This window comes from Amblyomma maculatum, chromosome 10 (genome assembly GCF_055883805.1).
Source record: "Amblyomma maculatum isolate TAMU_Amacu chromosome 10, ASM5588380v1, whole genome shotgun sequence".
Taxonomy (NCBI): domain Eukaryota; kingdom Metazoa; phylum Arthropoda; class Arachnida; order Ixodida; family Ixodidae; genus Amblyomma; species Amblyomma maculatum.
In genome coordinates this window covers 105,598,418-105,610,501 of record NC_139353.1, presented here as the reverse complement: position 1 = coordinate 105,610,501, position 12,084 = coordinate 105,598,418, and the positions used below count along the sequence as shown (strand labels likewise).

Below are 12,084 nucleotides of genomic sequence, written 5' to 3'. Positions count from 1 at the left end.
TTATAGGCAACACAGGGCCAACAAGTGTGCAGGGAAGCTTTTTTGGCAGTGGCATTGGCTGCTGTTAACCATGGGGCTGCACTTCAGAACACGTGCATCTGTATTTGCATTCACTGAAAGTTTGTTTCAGCATTCCCATGCTTAAAGCTTTTTCTATTTTACTACATAGAGTGATCGCAAAAAGATGTGCTCAATGCAGGCAACAGTCACATATATAGGATAATATATAATACCGTTGGGTACAGCGACGTTTTGTGAAACAGGCAGTTTAAATTGGCAGGATTTGTGGTGATTTTGCACCAGGAACTCCAGAAAATTATACTGTGAACATGCAATTGCCATGCTTTTTCTTTCAGAAAAAGTGTGAATGAGAAAAGCTGGTACACCTGCAGCACCTGCAGAAGTGTTTTTGCTGTGTCTGCTTGTCTATTCATGTGCATATTTTAATACACATCAGTAGGTAATGTACTAAGTGTAGTCAAGCATAATTTGTTTTATTACTGCAGAATTTAAAAGACGCTTGTCTTGCTGTGTATGTCTGATAGACACACTGATTTTTAGGTGGAATGTACAAAACAATTGAGGTGATACTCCCCTTGAATTTGGAAACCAAGAACCCCCCAAAACAGCTGTTTAATTGCATTCACCTTCTGAAATGTAGTAATCAAGTCTCGCTTCACGTCCCTGCTGGCTTCACGGGATGAATGCAGCCAATGCCACTCAGCCTGACCGATGTGAAAATGGCAGAGAAGCTGCTTGCTTTCAGGCCAAGTTGCACACAAGGCAGCCTTATCGGCTGCGGAATTGTCCGGCATTCTGTGATGCCTGCAGAATATAAAAAGCAATATTTGAAGCTTTATTGGTTCAATACAGAACTGCATCATATATGCTAAATAGCACAAAGAGACTGTTTAACAAGTGAACTGGACCTCCGTGATGACCCCCCACCCCCCCATCGTGGCTTAGTTGAGTGACTCGTGTGACTGGTGGGACCAAAATGTTAGACGCCCTGTTTTGCCCCTTACAGCAATGGTGCTAATATAACAAAATGCATGAAAAAATTTTTGATCGGCAGTCTTGTTCCTTTTCGCTGCAGGGTATATATACTTTGCTGATACGTGAATGCTTTGAACATTAGTTGTTACTTACATGAGTAACGCCAAAGCAAGGTGGGGGGGTCTGCTTCAGAAGACCAAATTCAGCCTTGTAGCTTTCACTGCTCTACGAACTATGGAGAAGCACAGCCAGGGACACTGCACAGACTGCAGTTGCTGCTAGAATAAATGTTAGGCTGCTGTGTGTCTCGTCACATGATGCCGTGGAATCCACAAAAATTATTTCCCTCGCAGCGCTCAATCTTTGGGTTCTTTCCATAACTTTCATCACCACAAGAGCTGCCCAGCAGGTAAACGTAAAGCTTGGATGGATCTTCACGAGTTCTTCCTCATAGTTCCTCTTTTGGGGTTGAGGAATCGTCTGGCAGTGAACTGCAGGAGAACTGGAGAATATCACATGCACAGACATATATGCGAAAATAGAAGGGAAGAATGAGAAAGCTTTTGCAGTCCAGTAGTTTTCAGATCGAGCCACACTAATTTCACACACACACAAAAAAAAGAAAGTACACATACTAACATATAATATACAACTTACCCTTCTCAAGATACTGTGCCTGCGCTCGGATTCACCGCTCCATTGGCAAGCTTTCGGCTGCGCTATCACAGACGCAAGCTTCTGCTGAAGCACTGTCAAGTCCTGTGCTGCCGTGAAGCCATCATGAAAGTAGCTATGAAATTTAGCTCGCGTGTCCGATGGGGTTCAAGAGAGTAATTGCGGTCATCTCTGACCCTCACTATGCCATGTAAAGGTCTTTCCCTCTTCAAGAATGGATCACGCAGCCTTGTGTCTCTTGTGATGTTTTTTTTATCTTAATATCCACAAAAGCAAGGCATTTGGTGACTGTTTGGCCAGCAGTCTTATTTTTGTTGCCTTGTTGACATTTCCACTCCTTATAGAATGTGATGCTGGGAAAAAAAGGTGCAAGTTTGTTTATTCTCGCGGTTAACAACCAATTTATTGGCTTTATACGATTGAATGTTATAGAAATGCTAGTAATAACGATGTAATTATTACGCGTTTCTTCGTACGACACTGCGGCTATGTGATGGTGATGAAGCCAGCTTATCAGGTGATGTATTGATATTTAGGATGATTTACTGTTCATAATTGCGCAGTTCTTTTATGACAGACGTAACAATTTCGGCACTTAACGCACAATTAATTCATGTACGTCAAGCAAGATATGGCAGCTTCAGCGCTGTGTGGTCGCTTTTCTAGGGCAGGTGATCGCGAACCATCAGCATAAATATATGGGCCTAAATTGAATTTGGTGGCGGCTACGGGACTAGCAAAACTATACTAACTATACAACGTGGAGTCTGGCTCTACTTACAGCTACGCTCTTCTATTCCTGGAGCAGCAGGTTTCAGCGTGCCAGTCTGGAGTTCGGGTTCCTAACTTTCGTTAGCCACTTTAACGGTTGACAGTCGGTAACAAATTTGAAAGGGCGGTCCAAAGAGGTAGCAAAGATAGTGGCGCAATCCCCAGTGCCCACACGACTGCCAGGCACTCTTGTTCAGTTGCCCCGTAATTCCGTTGCTCTGTGTGCAGGTGCTCCTAGACGTACGTTAACCTCTAGTCGAAATACTTCTATCCCTTTCATTTGTCTGATTGATCCGGGGACACAGGTCTATAGGCCAGCAGGCACTCGCTCATCGCTAGGAGCAGCGTAGTTTCGATTAGCATGACGAGTACGTTCCTTTCAGGCTTACCGCTGACATAATCTTGCATCGCCGAGTTCTCGCAGGTCCGGTTATCAATCGAGACCCAAGATTTGCCCACTCCAAGCATGCCCTGACTGAACAGCATGTCGACCCGCTGGTCTCTTAAAATATCATGTCCGATGATGGCGACCACAGGGAGCATGACACTGTCATCGCACACACAAAAAAAATTGGATGTGAATGCATGGCTGCTCAGTGCCACATGTATGCGGTAGACGCCAAACGCGTCAGTGTGGTCTCCGGCGATGCCCATAAGAGTTATGTGGCTTTCGCACTTCTCCAACGCATCCCAGTTTGCGTTTGTGCCTGTCAAGGCGCTGCGCTTTAACAGACACACTTTTGAACTTTTGTCCACATGGCATTTTACTGCTCTCACTGCCACCTTGCGCTTGTGATTGGGCTCGTCTCCCGGCACAAATTCATAACTGCTTAGCACGACCCCCGTCCGCCTCGGTTGACGACAGAGGCCGTACTCAGTTTCCATGCACCCCGGGAGCGGTCTTTTGTTTTTTTGGTCAAACAACACTTGTTACAAAAGGATGAGCACACTACAGGATATCGAATGCAGTATACATGCATGGTGTAAATTTGCACATGCATGTAACTTTACAACATATATAAATGCTCTTCACATCATGCGACACCAATGACATTGGCAGCATGCTCTCCTGACAGAAGAAACAAAACCATTTTTCCGAAGGCACAAGGACTGGCCTAAATAAAATGATTGTGTTATTGAAAAGTGTGTTTCGAATTACAGACTGCTTTTATGCCGCCTGGTGAGTGAAAAAAAATGACATCAAAGCTCATAGTTGTGAACTTTGAAGGCCTCCGCCTTCTCTCAGGGGGCTCGGGAGCCGCACACCGAACGACGAATGACCACAAAAGAATGCTGCCTCAGGAACAAAAACACTTTTATTAGGTTAGGGAAAAATAAACAAGAAATCAACTGGGTTAGCGTATATCAAGGGATATATGCAAAAGAGGGGTCTACTGGTACTGCAAACGTTGTACCGGCGAGTCAACAAAGTATCCGTGTTCTCGAAGATAAAAAGATACACACCGCTGGCGGATACACAAGCGGCACGTTAAAGCGCGCGCGAGCGAAAACAGCAGCGTACGCACATTGCGATGTCTCGGAGGGGTCTTTCCCAAGGTCCCGCTCGGACGGTCGCGCGAGCGCGGCCGTAGAAGCAGTGCCGTGTTCCCGCTGTTGCCGTTGCCGTTGGCGGTGCCGTGTTCCCGCCAAAAGGCGCCAATGAGAACAGCAACTGGGACACCGGGGTGGAGCTGTGGCTGAACGACAGTGACAAGTCGTCCGGACACCTCTCCGCTGCCTAAGGCGGGAGAAAAGGAAAGAGGGGAACAACAGGAGCGGGCGACGGCCGCGCAACAGAAAGCCGCGGAAAGCCCGAATCCCACAATAGTAACAACAATACTTAGGTTTAGAGTTTAGTTAGCATAGCAATTAGTTGAATATTAAGAACTGCACAAAAACAATGGAAAAGACAAACTGAACCACTGCCTAATTACTAAGCTGTGTTCACCTCTTATAGTTATGGATAAAATGGCACTTGGTTTGGCAGTACTTGTGTGGCAGACAGTGCAGCGGTGGCGTAGCGGTAGAACATCCGCCTCGCATGCAAGAGGACCGGGGTTCAAATCCCGGTGCCGCGCAATTCTCCACCGGATGACAAAAAAAATAAATAAATAAATAAAATCCGCGTGTCGATGGAATTGCATATACAGGTTTGGGGTGCGACCTGATGCCGGTGAACACCTCCGGCAACGCACTCCCTCACCAGAACAGGAGTTGGCCACCCTGGTGCAGTAATTGGCCACAACCTCCTAAGATACGCTCCATAAAACCCCGGCCCTCAGTCACCAGCGGCTGCGGAACAACTGACCACGGCGGCGGTCAGACCTGTGACGCAGCAGGAGGTGCTAGGAAAGCCTGGCTCCGCTGGACAGGCCGCCATTGGAAACTGACCCTGGCAACGTTTAATGCTAGAACCCTTGCTAGTGAAGCTAGTTTAGCAGTGCTGTTAGAGGAACTCCAGGCATGAAATGGGATGTCATAGGGCTTAGTGAGGTTAGGAGGCCGAATGAGGCATATACTGTACTGAAGGACGGGCATGTACTGTGTTATCGAGGTTTACCAGAGAGGCGACAACTAGGGGTAGGTTTCCTTGTCAATAAGTATATAGCGGGTAATATAGATGAATTCTATAGTATTAATGAGAGGGTTGCAGGCATCGTAATTAGGCTTAATAAGCGGTATAAACTGAAGGTTGTACAGGCCTATGCACCTACATGTAGTTATGATGACCAGGCAGTTGAAAGCTTCTATGAAGATGTAGAATCGGAAATGCGAAAAGTAAAGACGCAGTATACTGTACTAATGGGCGACTTCAATGCCAAGGTAGGGAAAAAACAGGCAGGAGACAAGGCAGTAGGTGACTATGGCATTGGTTCTAGGAATAGCAGGGGGGAGTTTCTAGTTGAGTTTGCAGAGCGCAATAACTTACGAATCATGAATACCTTCTTCAGCAAACGGAAGAACCGGAAATGGACATGGAAAAGTCCTAACGGAGAGACTAAAAATGAAATCGACTTCATAATGTGTTCAACCCCCGCCATTGTGCAGGATGTAGAGGTAATCGGGAAAGTTCGATGTAGTGACCACAGGATGGTGAGGTCCCGAATTAGCCTAAATCTGAAGAAGGAACGCAATAGATTAGTAAGAAAGAAACCCATCAACGAATTAGCGGTGAGGGGGAGGGCAGAAGAGTTCAGGATCTCGCTACAAAATAGGTATTCAGCTCTAACTGAGGATGGCGACATTACCCTAGAGGCAATGAACAATAATTTCAGAGATATCATTACTGAGTGCGCGGTAGAAGTAGGCGGTAGGATAGTTAGAGAGGATACCGGTAAGCTGTCTAAGGAGACGAAATATTTGATTAAGAAACGGCAGAGTATGAAAGCTTCCAATCCAACAGACCAGATCGAATTGGCCGAGATATCAAAGCTAACCAATAAGCGCAAGGTGGCCGATATAAGGAAGTATAACATGGAGAAAATTGAGCATGCTGTAAAGAACGGGGGAAGCCTTAAAGCGGTAAAGAAGAAATTGGGCATAGGCAAAAACCAGATGTATGCGATAAGGGACAAGGCGGGCAATGTCATCACTAATATGGACAAGATAGTCAAAGTAGCCGAGGAATTCTATACAGATCTCTACAGTAGCCAAAGTAGCCAGGACCGTAATGAGATTGGCGGTAGGGAAAAACAGTCAGGCGTTCCACCAGTGACGAAGGACGAGGTCAAGAAAGCACTAGAAACTATGAAAAGGGGGAAATCAGCTGGAGAGGATCAAATAACTACAGATTTGCTGAAGGACGGGGGGGATATCGTGCTAGAAAAACTGGCCACCCTGTATACGCAGTGCCTGGTGTCATCGACGGTACCGGAAGCATGGAAGAATGCAAACATTATCCTCATTCACAAGAAAGGGGACTCTAAGGACCTTAAAAATTACAGACCAATCAGCTTACTGTCTGTTACGTATAAGGTATTTACTAAGGTAATCGCTAATCGAATCAGGACAACCTTAGACTGCAATCAAGCAAAGGATCAAGCAGGGTTTTGGAAACGGTACTCTACTATCGATCATATCCATACCATCAATCAGGTGAAAGAAAAATGCTCGGAATATAACCAGCCCTTATACATAGCATTCATTGATTACGAAAAAGCACTTGACTCAGTTGAAACCTCGGCGGTGATGCAGGCATTGCGAAATCAGGGGGTAGACGAGCCGTACGTGAAAGTGCTGGAAGATATATATAGTGGCTGCACAGCAACCATAGTTCTGCATAAAGAAAGCAACAAAATTGCCATAAAGAAAGGTGTTAGGCAAGGAGACACAATCTCCCCAGTACTATTCACAGCTTGTTTAGAGGAAGTATTCAGAGACTTGGAATGGGAGCAGTTAGGGATAAGGGTAGATGGAGAATACCTCAGTAATCTGCGATTTGCTGATGACATTGCCTTGCTAAGCAACTCGGGGGATGAACTGCAAATAATGATTGATGACCTAGACAGAAAAAGTAGAATGGTAGGCTTGAAAATCAATATGCAGAAGACTAAGGTAATGTTCAACAGCCTCGGGAAGGAACAGCAGTTTACATTAGGTAGCGAAATACTGGAAATAGTAGGCGAATATGTCTACTTAGGACAGGTAGTAACCGCAGATCCAGACCATGAAAAGGAAATATCAAGAAGAATAAGATTGGAATGGAGCGCATTTGGCAAGCACTCGCAGATTATGACTAGCAGCTTACCGGTATCGCTCAAGAGGAAAGTATACAAGAGTTGCATCTTGCCTGTACTCACCTATAGGGCTGAAACGTGGAGACTAACCAAGAGAGTTCTACTTAAGTTGAGGACAACCCAGAGGGCTATGGAACGAATAATGGTAGGGGTAACATTAAGAGATAGAAAGCGTGCAGAGTGGGTCAGAGAAATAACTCAAGTTAACGACATTCTAGTGGAAATTAAGAAGAAGAAATGGACATGGGCAGGACATGTAGTGCGAAGAGAGGATAACCGATGGTCGCTGAGGGTAACAAACTGGATTCCAAGGGAAGGAAAGCGTAGCAGGGGGAGGCAGAAAGTTAGGTGGGCGGATGAGATTAAGAAGTTCGCAGGTGTCATGTGGATGCAGCTAGCACAGAACCGGGTTAAGTGGAGAAATGTGGGAGAGGCCTTCGCCCTGCAGTGGGTATAATCAGGCTTATGATGATGATGGCTTATGGCTTATGTCATCATGATCTTGCTTTCATGGAAGAGTGTAAAATTTATGCGCCCTTGTTTTTAAACATTGCTACGCAGTCGTCTCAAGAGTCAAGACACTACTGAACAAAAAGTGTGGAGTATGATTAGTCGCGACAAAACGGACCTTTACGGTCTCCTCCATTACCCGGAAAAGATGCTCCACGAGGTTCTCCAGGAGAAAGCGATAGTCATACATGGAGACTTGTTTTCTCAAACCGAGGTACGCCCTTCACTTCTATACTCATTTTTAGTGGACTTTTCATTTCTGAACATCTGCCGAAAATAAAATCCCCCCCAAAAAAAGAGTTTGATTTCACCCTCATGAATATACATTTCTTTTATAATCAAGAAGCATAGAATACATCCTTTGCTATAAACGAAAATCCTCGAAGGAGTCTAGAGCAAACGCACCTTTTTTTTTGCCTCAACGTCGACATTCCGTCAGATTATCAACGAATGGGGGTTGCTTATGAAAGATGCTGTTTTAGAGTAACTGCGTAATTGAGTGGCAAAGAACAAACCAATGGTAAGTGTAGTAAAAAAGCTACAGTACATATTAGACTGATTCCGCATGTTGGTAAATTAACCATAACTCTTCTTTATGCCGAATAAAATCCGAGGCGTGCTCATTGGTATTAAAATTCATAAATAGCGTATCGCTTCGACATAAAATTTTATATATGCCTGGGGCAATGCTTTCGTAAAGTAGAAATGTCCGCAAATATGAAAAGGAATAAAAAACAACATATATGGCAAGCCGAATGACTAAAACTGAAGAGTATATCCCTCGGCCATACAGTACTCAAAAGTATACTTTTTATTTCACTGTAATTCGAATACGGAGACAAATTTTATTATGTATCTTTTTTTGCTGAAGTCTGAATCCATTAGGTCGAGTCACGACATATTAGAAGAACAGTTTTATGATGTTTTTCAGGGATCTCCGCAGTTCGCGGTCAAAACCATTTTCAGTTTAAAAGCTACGGTACCGGAGGCTATGTATCTGCCTGCGCTCTATTTCCCTCCGCGCAACAGATCTATAAATTCCACTTCCATTTACTATTTCGATCTTCGTTGCTATACTTTAAGAAGCTCAATGAAAATAATATTTTATGCACTACTTCAACCTGCGGTTAGCTTTGGCTCGAACACATATATAATATCTATATCGTCACTGCATCTTAGCGGGTAAAAATTATAAATTGATTGAGTTAATTTATTAGTCCGCATTGATGTTTTAGAGCGTAGAATCCCCATTCCACCCCATAGCCGACAAAGCAACTGAGCCATTGAACCCGAAGCACATGCTGAGATATATTTGTTATTTCGCCCTTCGCTATCAAGTCGTAATGGAGGAGACGCTGAGTGAGTCTCTTTTTTTTTCCACAAAACACGCGAGATTTCTTTAAGCTAAAATTGGCATAATGAAACAAATTAGGCACGGGTTTAATTTGTGTTATCCTCCTGAACGTTCATAAAAAACTTATATCTCCTCACCACATCAGATGTTTCCTTTGAGACACAAATAATCCTTTCTTTTTTCGTTTTTTTTTTATGTTCTCCTTAGCAACTTTATTTATTCAAAAAGGGGAAAACGTGCTGTCGAGACACACAAAAACGCCCACATGTATGAATGCGAAAAGAGGATCACGCGTTGGGGGACTGTGAAGCCGAGTCTTCTAAACTTCCTCGGTAATGTAAAATAACCCTCTTCCCTGGGCGTGCTTTCTCTTCGTTTCCCTTCGTGCACTGGCTCCCAATGAGACACTCGCACGCTTTTTCGTCTTACCGCCCGCAGGCTGCCATAAGCATTTATTGCAGGCGTGTATTTTTATACTGGCTGGTGACCTCACTGACTTTGTAAATCTTCACAGAATGTGGTAAAAGCATTCTTAGCGCTGAAAATCACCTTGTGGGTATTATGGTTTGTTTTCATCCAGCCTTAGCACGACGTCATTTGAGCAGTAAAGTTTTCTATGGCGTTGATGCTTTATAAAATTTTCTGCTCTAAATGAACCCGTTGAAAGACATATATCGAACTTAGCTTTAAGGATGACAACGGCCATCCGTGTAAGGGTTCGCTCACTCCGTTCACGCATACAAAGGGTGCTTCTCTTATGTCCTGCTGGCCTTATGATAAATTAGTTGCGAGTGCAGCGCAATAAGAAGTGTTTGCTTTCCTTATCTGAACCCTGCTCGAACACTTCACTGAATCAGAACTACATCGCGGAGTACCGCATGGGAGAGCGCCAGCGACGCCGCCGATCGCTTATCGATCGCAGTAATAGAAGCTGGCATGCAAGACCTACTAATGTTAATGCGAAATCATTATATAGACCACTGTGCGGAAACACTGGCGCCGTGCGCCCGATGTCATTGGTTGAGTGCCGTCGTACCGAACTGAGTATGATGCGATGCATGGCAAATAAGCATATATAAGAACAGTAATCATGAGGAGTGCATGACTAATACGCGAATGACTAAGTAGTCACTGCTCATTTTTGACCATTAATTTGTGAACATAAAAAGCATAAAACGCCAAGACAGGTAAGATGCGCTGAATGAAACTGTAACTGATAGTGCTTGAGTTATGGTCGTTAAAGGTGCAGCCACTAATTAGCGTCCTCTATTTAGTGAGTAAAATAGCTTTAATAAAATAAACCACCGGTAGCTGAACCGGACGAAGTAAAGGAGCATTTTGCGACCGTTAAAACTCACACCTTATTAGTCAAATATATGTCAGTAAAATAGCATGTAATTGGCCCCTCTGGTGGAAGCGCCCGATTGCTTTCTTCTGTAAATCTCACATTTCCACTCACTGTAAAGTAAGCGTCCCCCATTTTAGAACGGGAAGTCCTGCCGAAACGGTTCCTATTTAAATATTCGCTTTTGAGTGCGCATGCGTATTAATTGAAGCCAATTCGGGTCCATTGTCCTTGTCCACTCCACCTCTCCATCTGAAATTCGACAGCACCGAGAATGTTTTGGCTTTTGTGTGCAGTGGGAATTCGTACTCCGCGCAAAAAAAGTCAGATGTCGTGCACAGGCATAGGCAGAGTGGCAAAAACAGGTATCGAATGTCTCGTGTATACAAGGTAGATTCTAAAACGTGCGCGAACGGCACTAGAAGTGGAAACCACGCACTCTAGACAGACTGAGAAGGGCGAGCTATACTTGATCGGCTCGGCGAGATTTGCGTCATCTATTAACCTAGAATGAATGGTCTAATATCTTATGCATTATTCTCGTTGCTGTGTTCAATATAAAGGAACACTTTGATAGTTTTTACTGCGGCTAAAAGAGGGTGGTGGTTCTCTCGGGACTTGGGCTCTGATCTCAGAGCCAAACACCAGACTGCTAGCTCGGGACACAGGGCCGTGAAGACTGGAACACCGAGAGACACTCAGCGGGCCAAGCTGTTTATTGGGAATGGCCAATATTCATCTTCGGTCATAGCAGCATCCGCGAGCTCGGGCTTCGCGGCGTCCTCTCTCTGGATGAAGATGCTGTCCGTCGAGATGAGAGTGGAGGGGGAAGGAGGAGCCACCCGGAGCGCTGCGCCAGTTCTCTCACTCCCGCCCTCTCCGCCACAGCTCTGGGGGAACGAGGCCAGGAGGGGAAAGATGAGGGCTCCCCGTGAGAGAGAGAGACTGGTCGCCCCATCGTGCGAGCGAGGGGAATGTTGAATTCGCACAAGAGGAAGGCCGCAGCGAAAGTCGCGCAAAGCTGTTTCGCTGACTGAGTGCAGACAGCATTGCATACTCTCAGAGGCCGCAATTTATTTTGAGCCGGCCAAAGCGGTGGCCTTGTGGTAGAGCATCCGCCTCGCATTCGGGAGGTACGGGGCTCGATCCCCAGTGCCGCCTGGTACCCACCGGTTTCCAAAGGGTACAAGAGTTCCCCCGGCCTGGTGTTCGGCTGTTCTGGGGTGAAATGCTTGGGAAAAGGGGCCATGAACCAAAATGTTGATTCAAATGTTGGTACGTGAAATAAAAAAGGGGCCCTCATATATCTTACTCGATTTATGTCATATGTAGAAGAGGGCGCTTTCTCGGTGTTTTACGGCAGTGACTAAAATAAAGAATCAGTTTCGACATCTTCAGTCCCGCATTTCTCACATTTCCTTCCGGCTCAGAGCCACACATCATTTTCTGAGCTTTGGGACTTGAAGTCTAACATGTCATAGGCTCAACCAATGTATTGCTATTTTCATCATGTAAGCATTGACGTGTTCCTTCTCGGTTTTCTTAGAAGGCTGCAAGGTTTTCTTAATGCATTGCATTTCTCCGCTTTCTTCTTCTGCCTTACAACCGTCCTAATGCATGCTAGAGATCACACATGCTCGAGCAATAACTTAAACACCCTTCGTAAACCCTCGATATAGAAAATCGTTTTGTTACAG

The 12,084-nt window shown here is 45.0% G+C and overlaps 1 pseudogene; it reads left to right on the top strand.

Annotated features, from left to right (window-relative positions):
• LOC146177187 (glutamate receptor ionotropic, delta-1-like) overlaps positions 1–12,084 on the top strand; it is a 73,186-nt pseudogene that overhangs the window by 60,967 nt on the left and 135 nt on the right.